Source organism: Jaculus jaculus, chromosome 4 (genome assembly GCF_020740685.1).
Source record: "Jaculus jaculus isolate mJacJac1 chromosome 4, mJacJac1.mat.Y.cur, whole genome shotgun sequence".
NCBI classification, from domain to species: domain Eukaryota; kingdom Metazoa; phylum Chordata; class Mammalia; order Rodentia; family Dipodidae; genus Jaculus; species Jaculus jaculus.
In genome coordinates this window covers 124,660,092-124,674,774 of record NC_059105.1, presented here as the reverse complement: position 1 = coordinate 124,674,774, position 14,683 = coordinate 124,660,092, and the positions used below count along the sequence as shown (strand labels likewise).

Genomic DNA, 14,683 nt, shown 5'->3' with positions numbered 1-14,683 from the left:
GACTGAGGAGGAGAGGGCAAGGGCATGGTTTACAGATAGTTCAGCATGTTATGCAGGCACCACTCAGAAGTGGACAGCTGCAGCATTACAGCCCCTTTCTGGGACAACTCTGAAGGTCTGTGGTGAAGGGAAGTCTTCACAATGGGCAGAACTTCAGGCAGTGCACATGGTTGTGCATTTTGCTTGGAAAGAAAAATGGCCAGATGTACAGTTATACACTGATTCATGGGCTGTGGCCAATCATTTGGCTGGATGGTTTAGGACTTGGAGGGAGCACAGTTGGAAAATTTGTGAGGAGGACATTTGGGAAAGGTGTATGTGGATAGAACTCTCTGAATGGACAAAGGATATAAAAATATTTGTGTCCCATGTTAATGCTCATCAGAAGGTGACCTAATTGGAGGATGACTTTAATAATCAAGTACATAAGCTGACCCGTTCTGTCGATAGTGGTCAATCTTTCTCCTCATCCACCCCTGTCATTGCCCAGTGGGCCCATGAACAAAGTGGCCATGGTGGCAGATATGCAGGCTATGCATGGGCCCAACAACATGGAAGTAAGTAAGTAAGTCTGACCTGGCTATAGCTACTGCTGAGTGCCAAATTTGCCAGCAGCAGAGACCAACTCTGAGCCCCTGATATGGTAGTGTTCCTCGGGGTGACCAGCCAGCAACCTGGTGGCAGGTTGACTACATTGGACCTCTTCCATTATGGAAAGGGCAGCGTTTTGTCCTTACTGGAATAGACACTTATTCTGGGTATGCATTTGCCTCTCCTTCACATAGTGCTTCTGCCAAAACTACCATCCATGGGCTTACAGAATACCTTATTCACTGTCATGGCATTCCACACAGCATTGCTTCTGACCAAAGAACTCACTTCACTGCCAAGGAAGTATGGCGGTGGGCTCATGATCGTGGAATTCACTGGTCTTACCATGTGCCCCACCATCCTGAAGCAGCTGGCTTGATAGAACGGTGGAATGGCCTTTTGAAGAAACAGCTATAGCACCAACTAGGTGGCAATAGCTTGGAGGGGTGAGGGAGTGTCCTCCAGCAAGTGGTATATGCTGTGAATCAGCACCCTATATATAGTACTGTTTCTCTTATAGCCTGTATTCATGGGTCCAGGAATCAAGGGGGTGGAAGTGGGAATGGTCCCACTAACATCACCCCAAGTGACCCATTAGCTAATGTTTTGCTTCCTCTTCCTGCAACCTTACACTCTGCTGGCCTACAAGTCTTGGTCCCAGAGAGGGCAGTGCTTTTGCCAGGAGACACAAAGAACATTCCATGGAACTGGAAGCTAAGACTTTCCCCTGGCCACTTTGGGCTCCTAATGCCCTTGAGTGAACAAACTGAGAAAGGAGTTATAGTGATAGCAGGGGTGATTGATCCAGACTGCTAGGGAGAAATTGGATTGCTCCTCCACAATGGAGGTAAGGAAGAATATGTCTGGAGTGCAGGAGGTCCTTTAGGGCATATCTTAGTGTTATCATATCCTGTTTTCAATGTCAATGGACGATTGCAACAACCCAATAGAGGTAGTGTGATAAATGGCCCAGATCCTTCAGGGATGAAGGTCTGGGTCCTCCCTCCAGGTAAAGAACCAACACCTGCTGAGGTGCTTGCTGAAGGTGGAGGAAATACAGAATAGGTAGTAAAAGAAGGCAGTTACAAATACCAGCTGAGGCCATGTGACCAGTTACAGAAATGAGGACTGTAATTGCAATGTTTCTGTCCTACCTTGATATAGAGTTTTGTACATATCTACACCAATATTAAGATTATATCACTAGCTGTTCAATTTTTATTAGACCTATTATATTAGAGACTAAGCTTTCTGTTGGGGGGAAGATTTTGCAGTTCTGGTTGTACATGGGATAGTTATACCATGTTAGGTGGAATTATGAGCTTGTTACTGTTTTCATTTGGAAATTAAGTATGATGTAAGGAGATTTGGTTTGGTACCAAGTTGACAAGGGGTGGACTTGTGATAGTCAAGGTGTCACCTTGATCTGTTTAGTAATCCACAGAAATCCCTTTCAGGTGGGTCTTGGAGGTTGGTTCCAGGAAGGATCAACTAAAGGAGTAAGACCTTCACCCAGAGTGAGACCTTCTCCAGAGTGGGCACCCTGCTCAGAGGGAAACTTTATATAAGGAAGCTCTGGGTGTAGATAGCCCTTTCCTTCCTTCTACTTGGCTATTGGAGCTGCTTACTGCCTTCCAGCATGGACTGAAGACCAGTATCAACTGAAGACCCATGTGGATCAAAACCCAGTGGCTCCTCAGGAAGCCTCCAGGCTTTCCGGCACCATCTGCAGTGCCAGGTCGGGACTGCTGAGGCATCTGGCCATGTGGACTGAGCAGCTACCGGTTCCGTGATTCTTGGGCCTGCAACTGCTATTAGACTACCATAAGATAATCCAATAAATTCCCTTTTTAAAATAATTCATTCTAGATCTGGGCTGGCAGTACCCAGCTGGTATGGCCCGGCTGGCCAAGTGAGGCCACTGTGAGGAGCTGAGGAGGGAACCTGAGAGTTAGACGCTTGCCCACAGAGAAGATGGACATTCTGAAATCAGAGCTTCTTCGGAAGTGGCAGCTGGTGGAGGACAGGAACCTATTAAAAACTATTTCAAGGGCTGGAGAGATGGCTTGGCAGTTAAGCGCTTGCCTGTGAAGCCTAAGGACCCTGGTTCGAGGCTCGGTTCGACCCACGTTAGCCAGATGCACAAGGGGGCGCACGCGTCTGGAGTTCGTTTGCAGTGGCTGGAGGCCCTGGCACGCCCATTCTCTCTGTTTCTCTGCCTCTTCCTCTCTGTGTCTGTCGCTCTCAAATAAATAAATAAAAATAAAATATATATTTTTTTAAAAAGTATTTCAAGTGAAGTGAACTTGCAAAAAAAGAAGAGGAAGCATATTTTGAAAGATGTGGCTACAAGATACAGCCCAAGAAGGAGGACCAGAAGCCACTAACCTCATCGAATTCGATGTTAGAACTTGAACTGGCAGAGGAAAAACTACGTATGATGCTTTCTAGACAAGAGGTTATCAGAAGATTGAGAGAAAGAGGAGAGAACCAATTAGACTGTTTGGAGAGACTGATTATGATGCTTTGCAGCACTTAAGAAAAATAGAGATTCTCACACCGGAAGCTAACAAGGGATTGAGGAATGATCTGAAAGCAGCTCTGGACAAGATTGACCAGTAGTACCTGAATGAAATTGTGGGTGGTCAAGAACCTGGTGAGGAGGACACACAGAATGACTTGAAAGTTCATGAAGAAAACACCACCATTGAAGAGTTAGAGGCTCTGGGTGAGTCTTCAGGGAAAGGCGATGACCATAAGGACATGGACATCATCACCAAATTCCTGAAGTTTCTCCTTGGTGTTTGGGCTAAAGAATTGAATGCCAGAGAGGATTATGTGAAGCACAGTGTGCAGGGCAAACTGAACAGTGATACTCAGAAACAGACTGAGTCCTACCTCAGACCACTTTTCCGAAAGCTCCGGAAAAGGAATCTTCCTGTTATTAAAGAATCAATAACAGACATTATTAAATTCATGTTGCAGAGAGAATATGTGAAGGCAAACGATGCTTACCTTCAGATGGCCATTGGAAATGCTCTCTGGCCAATTGGTGTCACAATGATTGGTATCCGCGCTAGAACTGGCAGGGAAAAGATTTTTTTCCAAGCCTGTTACACATGTTTTAAATGATGAAACTCAGTGGAAATATATTCAAGGATTGAAGAAGTTAATGACTATTTGCCAGAAACACTTCCCTGCTGATCCATCGAAGTGTGTGGAGTACAATGCACTGTGAGATCTGTGTGCCCTGAGCTCAACAAGCCACTGACAGGAGCAGGATATGGCCTCTGGCATTGGCCTCAGGAAAGAGGAAGAAGACAGTGCTGTTCTACCTGGTGCCTCGCTTGATGGGCTTTAGGAACTTGTGTTGGCTTTCATATTGTATCTGACTGCAAACTGACCTTTGTGTCTTGCCTTCATTTTATACTGTTGAAATATTAAGTACTAAAGACTTATCCACAACTTAAATGTGTAGACAACAATAACAGAAGGGATTTGAAATGACCATTTCCCATTAGACTTGAAATGTGTATTTAGACAATTAGAAACATTTGAGGATGGACTTAATTTTTCTTTAAAATATAATTTGCACATTGTCTTTTATGTAGCATTTATAGCAACTATTTTTGATATTTCAACAAAAGTATGGGACCATTAATGGTTGGAAACTATAGTCCTTAAACTTTTCTGAGCTTTTTTTCTCCTTGGAATATAATGAGACTGTAAACGCCAAAAAATAAAATAAAATAATTCATTCTAGCAGTTCTGTTCCTCTAAAGAACCCTGACTAATACACCCTGTTTAACTCTTGCATTGCCTGAGTAGTTCTTTGCTATGCCCATCTTTGCAATGTGAGTGTTTATTCTTTGCCAATTTGGGGTTGGGGGTGAATTTTTTTGTGTTATGGCTCAGTTAGAAGACCTTGGACCATGGGAATGTTTGAATATCAATGGAATTAATTACAAACTATGGAGATTTTTAAAGTTGGATGAATGTATTGCATTTTACAACATGTATGAATATCAGTTTATGGGGGCCAGGGGCAGAATGTGTTGGTTTGATTCAGGTATCCCCCATAAAATTAGATGTTCTGAATTCTAGGTTCCCAGCTGATAGAGATTTGGGAATTAATGCCTTTTGGAGACAGTGTATTGTTGGGGGAGGGCTTATGGGTATTATAGCCATTTTCCCCTTGCCAGTGTTTGGCATACGCTCCTCTTGCTATTGTCCACCTTATGTTGGCCAAGGGGTGATGTCCACCCTCTGCTTACATTGTTGTTTTCCTGTGCCATTGTGGAGCTTCCCCTCAAGTCTGTAAACCAAGATAAACCCCCTTTTCTCACAAGCTGCTCTTGATCAGATGATTTCTGCCAGCAATGTGAACCTGACTGCAATACAAGCCAAACTACTATGCTCAGCAATTTTCCTTCATAATGGAAAGTGAAAGAAAAGCCTTTTACAAAATAAACCAGCTGTATAATTACATGAGTACCAAGCCAGCTTACAGAGAATACCACATGGAACATTCCACACTCCGGAGGTAAACTAACATGCACATGAGGAGAGAAAAGCAAATAATCAAAACTATAGTGGACATAAACATGCAAAGATCAAGAAAACACAAAATTCTACAAAATATTTAACATGACTCACACCTCACAATTATAACTCTGAACTTTAGTGGACTCAACTCCTCAACCAAAAGACATGGGTTAACAGGCTGGATTAGAAAGTGGGATCAATCCATTTGCTGTCTACAAGAAACCCACCTCACAATTAAAGATAAACAACACCTTAAGGTGAAAGGATTATAAAAAATATCCCAAGCAAATGGAAACAAGAAACAAACAGGAGTAATTGTACTTATTTCTGACAAAATGGACTTTAAATCAAAAGTGATAAAGAAGATCACCTCATGTTCATCAAAGGCACAATGAAACAAGAGGATATTACAACTATAAACTTATAGGCATTAAATAGAGAGGCTCCTAATTGTATAAAACAAAATTTACTAAACAATAAAACCAATATAACTCTCAATACCATAATAGTAGGAGACTTTAAAACCCTACTATTATCAATAGACAGATCCTCCAAGCATAAAATAAACAGAGAAACAATGAAGCTGTGCAACAGCATAGATAAAATAAACTTAACAGACATCTAAAAAACATTTCCACCTTAATTCTACTGAATACACATTTTTCTCAGCAGCTCATGGAAGTCTCTCCAAAATTGACCATACATGAGGGCATAAAGTATGTCTCCACAAATTCAGAAACACTGACATAATTCCCTGCATTATATCCAACCACAATGCATTAAAACTAGAAATCAACAGCATACCAACTCCTGGAGACTGAGCAACTCACTATTAAATCATAAATGGGTTGTTGAAGAAATCAGAAAGGAACTCAATAAATTTATCAAAATGAATGACAATGAAAACACAACATACCAAAACTTATGGGACAGAATGAAGGAAGTTCTAAGAGGGAAGCTCATAGAACTAAGTGCCTACATTATAGAAACAGACAGAGCTCAAACAAATAACTTAAACATCCATTTAAAGGTACTGGAAAGACAAGAAAAGTTCAAGCCCAAAAGTACCAGATGGAAGGAAATTAAAATCAAAGCAGAAATTAATGAATTAGAAACAAAGAAAACAACTTTAAAAATTGACGAGAGTTGAAGAGATGGCTTAGTGGTAAAGGCACTTGCCTGCAAAGCCAAAGGATCTAGGTCTGACTCTCCTGGGTTCACATGAGCCAGGTGTACAAGGTGGTTCATGTATCTGGAGTTTGTTTGCAGCACCTGGAAGCCCTTGTGCACCCATTCTCCCTCCCAAACCCTGTCTCTCTCCCATTTTCTCTCCTAAATAAATTAATTAATTAAATATTTTAAAAAATTGATGAAATGAAGAGCTGGGTCTTTGAAAAAATCCATCAGGCATATGGCACACTCCTTTAATCCCAGCACTTGGGATGTAGAGGTAGGAGGATAGGAGGATCACCATGAGTTCGAGGCCACGCTGAGACTGTATAGTGAATTCCAGGTCAGCCTGGGCTGGAGTGTAACCCTACCTCGAAAAACAAAAACAAACAAACAAAAAAGTCAACAAGATTAACAAACCACTGGTCATATTGATCAAAAGAAAAAGAAGACTCACATCAGCAAGATTAGAAATGAAAATGGTGACCCACAATAGATACCAATTAAATTTTGGAAGATTCATCAGGCATATTTCAAAAGTCTGTATACCACAAAATTGGAAAACATGGAATAAATGAATGAATTCCTTGACTCATATAATGTTCCAAAACTAAATCTAGAACAGATAGACTTCCTAAACAGGCCTATTGCTTCAAATTAAATTGAAAAACAATTAATTAAAAATCTCCCAAGGAGAAAAATCCAGGCCCAGATGGGTTCACTGCTGAGTTCTACCAAACCTTCATTCAACAAATAAAACCAATTCTCAAGTTATTTTGCATAATTGAAAAAGAGGGAATGCTCCAAACTTCTTCTATAAAGCCAGCATTACTCTAATACCTAAACCAGAGACGCAACAAGTATAGAAGATTATAGACTGACATTTCTAATTAACATAGATGTCAGGAGCCATTTTGGCTGGACTTGTATCCATAGCTCTGGGCTTCTGGCAGCAAGACATTAGCAAAACTATAGCAGCCTACATGTAAGCAAGATTATGTAAATTCAGTGTGGGGAAGCCGTTTGGCAGCAAGACCTCAGCACCTACTTGTAAGCAAGATTATGTATATTCAGCCACTTGGCTGGTCTTTTGTACTGAGAAGTGATTGAAGTGCAAAAACTCTGTAACAGGAAGGGTTTTTTGATAGAAATTTGTGAAGCTCATAAAATCTTTGTCCATGGAAAAACTGTTTGTAAAAAGATATAAAAAGGAATGCTGTGAAATAAACCGTGTCTTCAGTCCTGGCTTGAGGCCTTGCTTCAGCCCTGGACTGGGGTCCATGCTTTCACTCTTGCTTCTGTCTTTCCTTAATCCTCACTCCCCATCAGGCTCAAACCCTTTCAGCCGGCAGGCTCCAGCACATAGATGTAAAAATTCTCAATAAAATCCTTGCAAACTGAATTCAAGAGCACATCAAAAGCATTATCCACCTCTATCAGGTAGGCTTCATCCCAGGGAAACAGGAATGATTTCACATAAGAAAATCAATAAATGTAATTCACTACATAAATAAACTTAAATACAAGAATCACATGATTATTTCAGTAGAACAGAAAAGGCCTTGACAAAAGACAACACTCCTTTATAATTAAAGCACTGGAGAGTCCAAGGATGGAAGGATCATATTTCAACATAATAAAGGCTGCTTGTAATGTACCTAAGGCCCAGATCATACTAAATGGGGCAACACTTGAAGCATCCCTGATTCAGGAATTTTGGGTTTCTTGTAACCAGTGCACCAATAATATGGGGTATTCCCAGAACCTTGTCCCATGAATTTGAAGAATGAAATGCATGGACCAGAGGATAAGGTTCTGAAAGATTTTATCACAGTTTAAAGCTTTAGGAGATGGAGAAGAAGGGGGCTTAAGCCTAGAACATACGAGAAGGAAGCAAGGGGGAGCTCTTGTCCAAGGAGAGAAGCCCACCTCCAGACTCAGATCTGGGCTTTTATGTGGATTGGTTATGTGAGGAACACCAGGTCATCAGGTTACTATAGACAAAGAGCAGATTTTGCATCTTTTCCAGTAATCTTAGTTAAGGATCACAGTTTCTGTTCTCTAGGAAGGGTGCAAGCTTAATATAGAAATTTTTCTTGAAGGGTGTAACATCCAGGTTCCTGTAAGTTTAGTGACGTTTCCTGCTTTTAGTCAATATACAATATCATTAGTTTTGGGTTTCTCTTATCCTGACTGCCTAGCCAATTTCTGTCTCCTATCAGCACCATTAAGGTCTGGAACAAGACAAGGGTGCACTCTTGCCAATGCTTTTCAAAATAGTACTTGAAGTTTTTTTTTTTTTTTTAGGAACAAAATCACTTTATTCCAATTAACTCACAAACATCACAGCTGGTTCTGGAGGCCACACAACACGTGCCCAGCCCAACCTATACATCTCAAAGAGCTTCTGTACCATCAGGACACTTTCCAATGGCCACTCTGAAGCAATGGATCTGTTAATAGAGTTTAATTTAGAGTTTTACACATTCACTATAATTACATTTTTATGCTAAAGCAACTTGGTCATCAGAGCAGATTTTCCATTTCTTCAGGCTGAATAACTTCTTAGATTAATCCATTTGCTATTCTGCACTGTTTCAGCACCTCGTTGAAACCTTCACAGAGCCTGGTTCTGGGCACACTCCAGGAACTGTTTGATCTCAAAAAAGCAAGGCTGCTGCTCTGCTGGCCTGGCACCCTGAGGTTCCTTCTTGGTAAGTGATATCAGGCTTTGCGGGCTCAGCATCCCCACCGCCACTGAAGCCCCCAGTGATGGCTGACCCAGGGTGTGGCCCACCGCAGAGCCCACCGCCAGGCCGGCTGCAGTGGTTGCCATCTGGGCCTTCAGACCAGGCTGCCGAGGTGCAGCAGCAGGTGAAGCAATGAAAGATGGGGGCGCTGCTGCTGGCGGCTGGGCTGCAGGGGCTGGCCTGGGCGCAGCTCGCATCTGAGGGGCCAGGCTGGCCGGGGCGGCCATCCGGGAACTGTGGCTATGGCTTCCACGATCCAAGCTCAACGTGCGTCCACTGCTTGTCCAGAGATGCGAAACTCTGAGAAGACTCCCGTACTTGAAGTTTTACCTCAAGCAATAAGACAAGAGAAACAAATAAAATGGGATACAAATTGGTGATGGTGACAGACACAGTGATCAATCAAAATTGACCAAAGCATAAATCCAGAGGCTACAAAGAACTCAACACTAAATCAGACTACCAGCAGTCCTACCATGGCTCACGGAAAGTTGTGAAAGAAGGGTAGAAAGAATGTAAGAACTAGCCAGGCGTGGTTGTGCACTCCTTTAATCCCAACACCGGGGATGCAGAGGTAGGAGGATTTCCATGAGTTCGAGGCCACCCTGAGACTACATATTCTGAGACTACATAGTGAATTTCAGGTCAGCCAGGGCTAGAGAGAAACTCTACCCTGAAAAGAAAAAGAAAGAAAGAAAGAAAGAAAGAAAGAAAGAAAGAAAGAAAGAAAGAAAGATAGATTATAAAAGCCATAGAGTAGGTAATAATACCCTGAGGCACAATCCCCTCCACAGAGACTGACTGAGGCCTTCTTGTCCCTACAATGAATACCATAACCCCAAAGGGGAGGGCCCCAGGGCAAGGGGATATGAGTATGTTATGTCATAATATATGTAAAGTAAAATAAAAAAAATAAGGTGAAGAGCTGTAGCCGATCCCCCATGTATTCACACACATATGAACGCGCGCACACACACACACACACACAAATACACACACACAAAAGAAAAAGTTTGAGGCCAGTCTGGATACATGAGATCCTGCTCCAAAAAATCCCTATGTGTATGTATATATATTATATGTTATATATACCCTATGTGTATGTATATATATTATATGTGTATGTATATATATTATATATATGAATGCATATATATATATACATGTATATAGTAAATATATATTTATATAGCTTAAAAATTTCCAGAAATAGCATCATAAACATATTTGAAGTTAAATTGTTGATTTTCTTTGTTTCCCTCAGCAATGAAGATAAATATTTACTATTATGTAGTTGTTCTGAAAACTTCTCTGTTCCAACCTACAATTCAGAAAAATGGTATTAATTACCTTCTTATTTTTCCCTGTTCTGGCTAACTTTTATAACTTTACTAACCATGTCCCTTCTTGGTGGCTCTGAAATCAGCCAGACATGTACTGAAACATTTCTGTGTTACTTGTAGCTCTGTGACCTCAAGCAAATTAACTCTCTGAGTTGTAAGATTCAGAGTCAAAGTCATCTGTAAAACAAACAACATTAGTACTTATAAAATAGATGAGTCCTAATCTCTGAGTTGTGAGGTTTCAAGAAGATAACACACGTGGGCTGGAGAGATGGCTTAGCGGTTAAGCGCTTGCCTGTGAAGCCTAAGGACCCCGGTTCAAGGCTCGGTTCCCCAGGTCCCACGTTAGCCAGATGCACAAGGGGGCGCATGCGTCTGGAGTTCCTTTGCAGAGGCTGGAAGCCCTGGCGCGCCCATTCTCTCTCTCCCCCTCTATCTGTCTTTCTCTCTGTGTCTGTCACTCTCAAATAAATAAATAAATAATTAAAAAAAAAAAAGATAACACACGTTAGAGGTTTGGATCCAGGCCAAGTCAGTGAGTTCAATAAAGCAAAGATTTTTAGAGCACTTTCTCCTTGGAGTCATTCCTTAATTACTTCCTTGTATCTCTTGCTTTCTCCTCCTAACCAATGATGACTTAGAACTGTCAAATAGAAATATGAGTTCTAAACAAGGTGCATTAGTCAGAATTCTTCAGAAAAAACAGGATAGGAGATGATAGACAAGAGATCTGTTGGAGGACTTGGCTTATACTGCTATGGAGGTTAAGAAGTCTTGTGATCTGCTGTCTGCAAGGTGGAGACAGGAAAGTAGATATGATTCTAGTTTGAGTCTGAGGCCTGGGATCCAGGGAACTGATGGTGTAAACTAAAGGGCAGAAAAAGATGCTCAAAGAAAAAAAGTAGTGAAGAGGCAAAGTATGGAGTCAGATAATGTTCATTATACTGGGGAAGGCTCTATCTGTACTGATCTCATCCAAATGCAACTCTCAATCAGAAACAATCAATCAATCAATCAGTAAGGACACATCCAGAAATAATGTTTTATGTACCTGTTTAAGATACAATCTCAGTCTGCAGCCTAGGCTGACCTTGAAGGTATGGTCCACCTGCCTCAGCCTCTAAGAGTGTTGGGACTGAAGATATACACCACCATAGTACAAGGCTATGCATGTTTTTAGTTTGTGGGTCAAGAGTTCTTTGTAAGTGGAATGGCATAAGAATAAACATTTCCATTCTTATAACCATAGGACATTACTGGGCTCATATTTTCAGGATGATAAGAGCCACTAACCCTCTATGGAAAGTGGACCTCATGCACAAGGGCCTAAACCAAACAGGATGACAAGAAAAGAATGGAAGAGACCCAGAGGCTTAGTTCCAGACAGCTGGGATGTTACTGGCAGCATAAACAAGGCATTCCTTCTCTCATCTCTACTCTTCAAGCAGTGGACCTGCTTTACTGTGAATTAAGTTCTTTCTAGCATCTGAGATAATTACCAGGACATCTAAACATGAAGCACACTATGTCACTGACTAGCATTTTGCACATCTTTTCTATTAAAAACTTATAATTTAAAGACTAGGAAAATAGAGGGAAGCTGACCTTATTCAAATAATTAAACATAATTGAATTAATCAGGAAAGAAACATAGGATTTTTAGCAGAATTTCACAATGGAGGGAGTAACAAAAGTCAAGAGTCAAGAGCCTTACCAGCATCTGGGTGGGGATGGACACTTAGACCACTGGTAGTTTCTGGTTTCTACCACTTTTCTGCTCCTAGTCTTCAGCCAGGCCTCTTATGTCCCTAAAAGAAGGCAGACCTTGTCCACTTTGTATGTCTATTTTACCTTTCCATTTAAAATTGACAAGGGCAAGGTGGCTCATGCCCACCAGTACTCCAGCCTGTCTCAAATGAGACCCTGTCCCTAAAAACAAAGCAAGGAAAGATAAGGGTCCTCAGTAGATTGGGGGTAAGGGAGAGGGGATAAAAGAGGATAATTACAGTATGATTACATATTAAGGTTCTCAATAAAAAATTTGAAAATTCAGACTGGAGAGATAGCTCAGCAGTTCATGCACTTGCCTGCAAAGCCTAAGGACCCAGGTTATATTCCCTAGTACCCACATAAAGCCAGATGCAGAAGATGGCACCTGCATCTAGAGTTTGTTTCCAGTGGCTAGAGGCTCTGGCATGCCTATTCTCTCTTTATCTGCCTCTTGCTCTCATATGAATTAATTCATTAATTTAAAATATAAATAAAAAAGAAATATTTTTTAAATCCCACAATGCCAAGCACCTTCTAGATTCTTTACTTATAATGCATGCTATAGATAGTTGAAAATGTTACTTGTAAAGTTTATTAATGGTATGTTTTATTGTTCTAAATTAGTAATTACCATGTTTCTTAACTTTTAATCTTTTTCTCCATGGATTCTGAGGTCTTGTGCTATACGTAAGAAGATCTGCCTTACCCCATGGTTGTACACACATAAAAACCATTTTAAAGTCACAGCAAGTTGTAACCATCTTAGAGGCTAGAATCTGGGTGGCCTTTGAAACTTAGGAAGGAAGAGAGAGATTATGTCCTAGAGACATAGAACTATACATTTTTATTTCAGAAGCAAGAAACAGAAACCCTGGCTATGTGTATGACCACTTTCACCACAAAGAAAGACCAGGCAGAGCTTGAAGCTGGTACTGTTGCCCATCTCATCTTCAAAGCATACAGAAACAAAAGTGAGGCTATTCTGAATGCCTCATTGTCAGAGTTTTCCTTCCTTGACACAATGGTCCCAAAGTGATGCAGATTTGTGTAATAGGAGAGGTGCTTATAAGGCCATATCCCTTATGAGTGTTACAGCCAGCTTCCTCTTGCCACTGTTTGGCTTACTCTCTTGCCAGGAAGTGATGTCCACACTCTTCTCATGCCATCATTTACTCCTGCCATCATGCAGCTTCTCCTTGAGTTTGTAAGCCAAAATAAACCCTTTCCCCCAAAAAGCTACTCTTGTTTAGGTGTTTTCTGCCATCAATGCAAAGCTGACTGCAACAGTAAAGTTGGTACCAGAAGTGAGGCTGTTGTTGCTAGAAACCTTACTGTGTGGCTTTTGGCCTTTTTGGAATTTATTTGCAGGAAGAAAGTAGAAGTATTTGAAACTTTGGGCTAAGAGATGGCTTGCAGTGCTGTAAATACAGACTGAAGAACCATTCTTGTTAGAGTTGAAAGACCTGAATGCAATAAGAACTATAGACTGTGAGGTTTGGCTTATGAGGGTAAGAAAGAGCTTTTCCTGGACTGGGCTAGAAGCAGTTTGTATGAGAGGCTTGCTCTTATGCCCATGTCCAGAGAACTTGTGAAACATTTCATTGCATAGAAATGAACTGATGTGAGCAGAGGGATATGACACAGAAAAAAAAAAAAAAAAAAAAAAAAAGGACATCTTTGGGCTGGAACTACTGCCCATTCAGCTGCAATTGTCTGAGAGATTATAGCCATTGAGATTGGACCAGCTGATCTCCAGTAGGATAATAGGAAGAATGGCTTTTATCCATTGCTGAGACTCTGACAGCTTTATCATGTTTACCCTGGCTTCTAGGTATCTGACCAGGAATCACCAAGTAGGATATAGGATGAGAAACAGGCCATTTGTACCTTCTTGGGATTTCAGTTTTCCATGCTGCATCCCTAAAAAAGTGCCAACAATGGTAAAGGAAAGGGGTCTGGGGTGCAGATGTCAGGCAAAACTTATTGAAGAGCTTTTGTGGAGGAGGGGTTCTGGGGTTCAGGCAGCTCTACCTTGGTTCATGGAAGAGGAACTTGTGACTGGCTTCTGTATTATGTTTGCCTTCATTCAGCTGTGGGCTGGTACAACAAGGCTACCAAGTCCTCAGTCTACCTCTGAATGGATTATTTTACTTTCCAAGACCAGCTGCCTTATAGATAGATGCCTGAACTTCTCTGCAAAGGAAGAGAATGAAAATGGGCCCTTAAAAAAAAAAAAAGCAAGAAAAATACAGTTAAAGATATTTTATATATTTTTTATCTTAAAATAGTCATTGATTAAAAATGTAAGAGAGGGCTGGAGAGATGGCTTAGCGGTTAAGCGCTTGCCTGTGAAGCCTAAGGACCCTGGTTCGGGGCTCGATTCCCCAGGACCCACGTTAGCCAGATGCACAAGGGGCGCAGGCATCTGGAGTTCGTTTGCAGTTGCTGGAGGCCCTGGCGTGCCCATTCTCTCTCTGTCTCTATCTGCCTCTTTCTCTCTCTGTCACTCTCAAA

General features: G+C 41.4%; 2 pseudogenes; one reads left to right on the top strand and one right to left on the bottom strand.

Moving 5' to 3' along the window:
• Positions 1-2,565: 2,565 nt before the first annotated feature.
• LOC101616271 lies at positions 2,566-3,829 on the top strand (annotated as a pseudogene).
• A 4,929-nt stretch (positions 3,830-8,758) lies between these two features.
• LOC101609047 lies at positions 8,759-12,880 on the bottom strand (annotated as a pseudogene).
• Between the last annotated feature and the right edge of the window lie 1,803 nt (positions 12,881-14,683).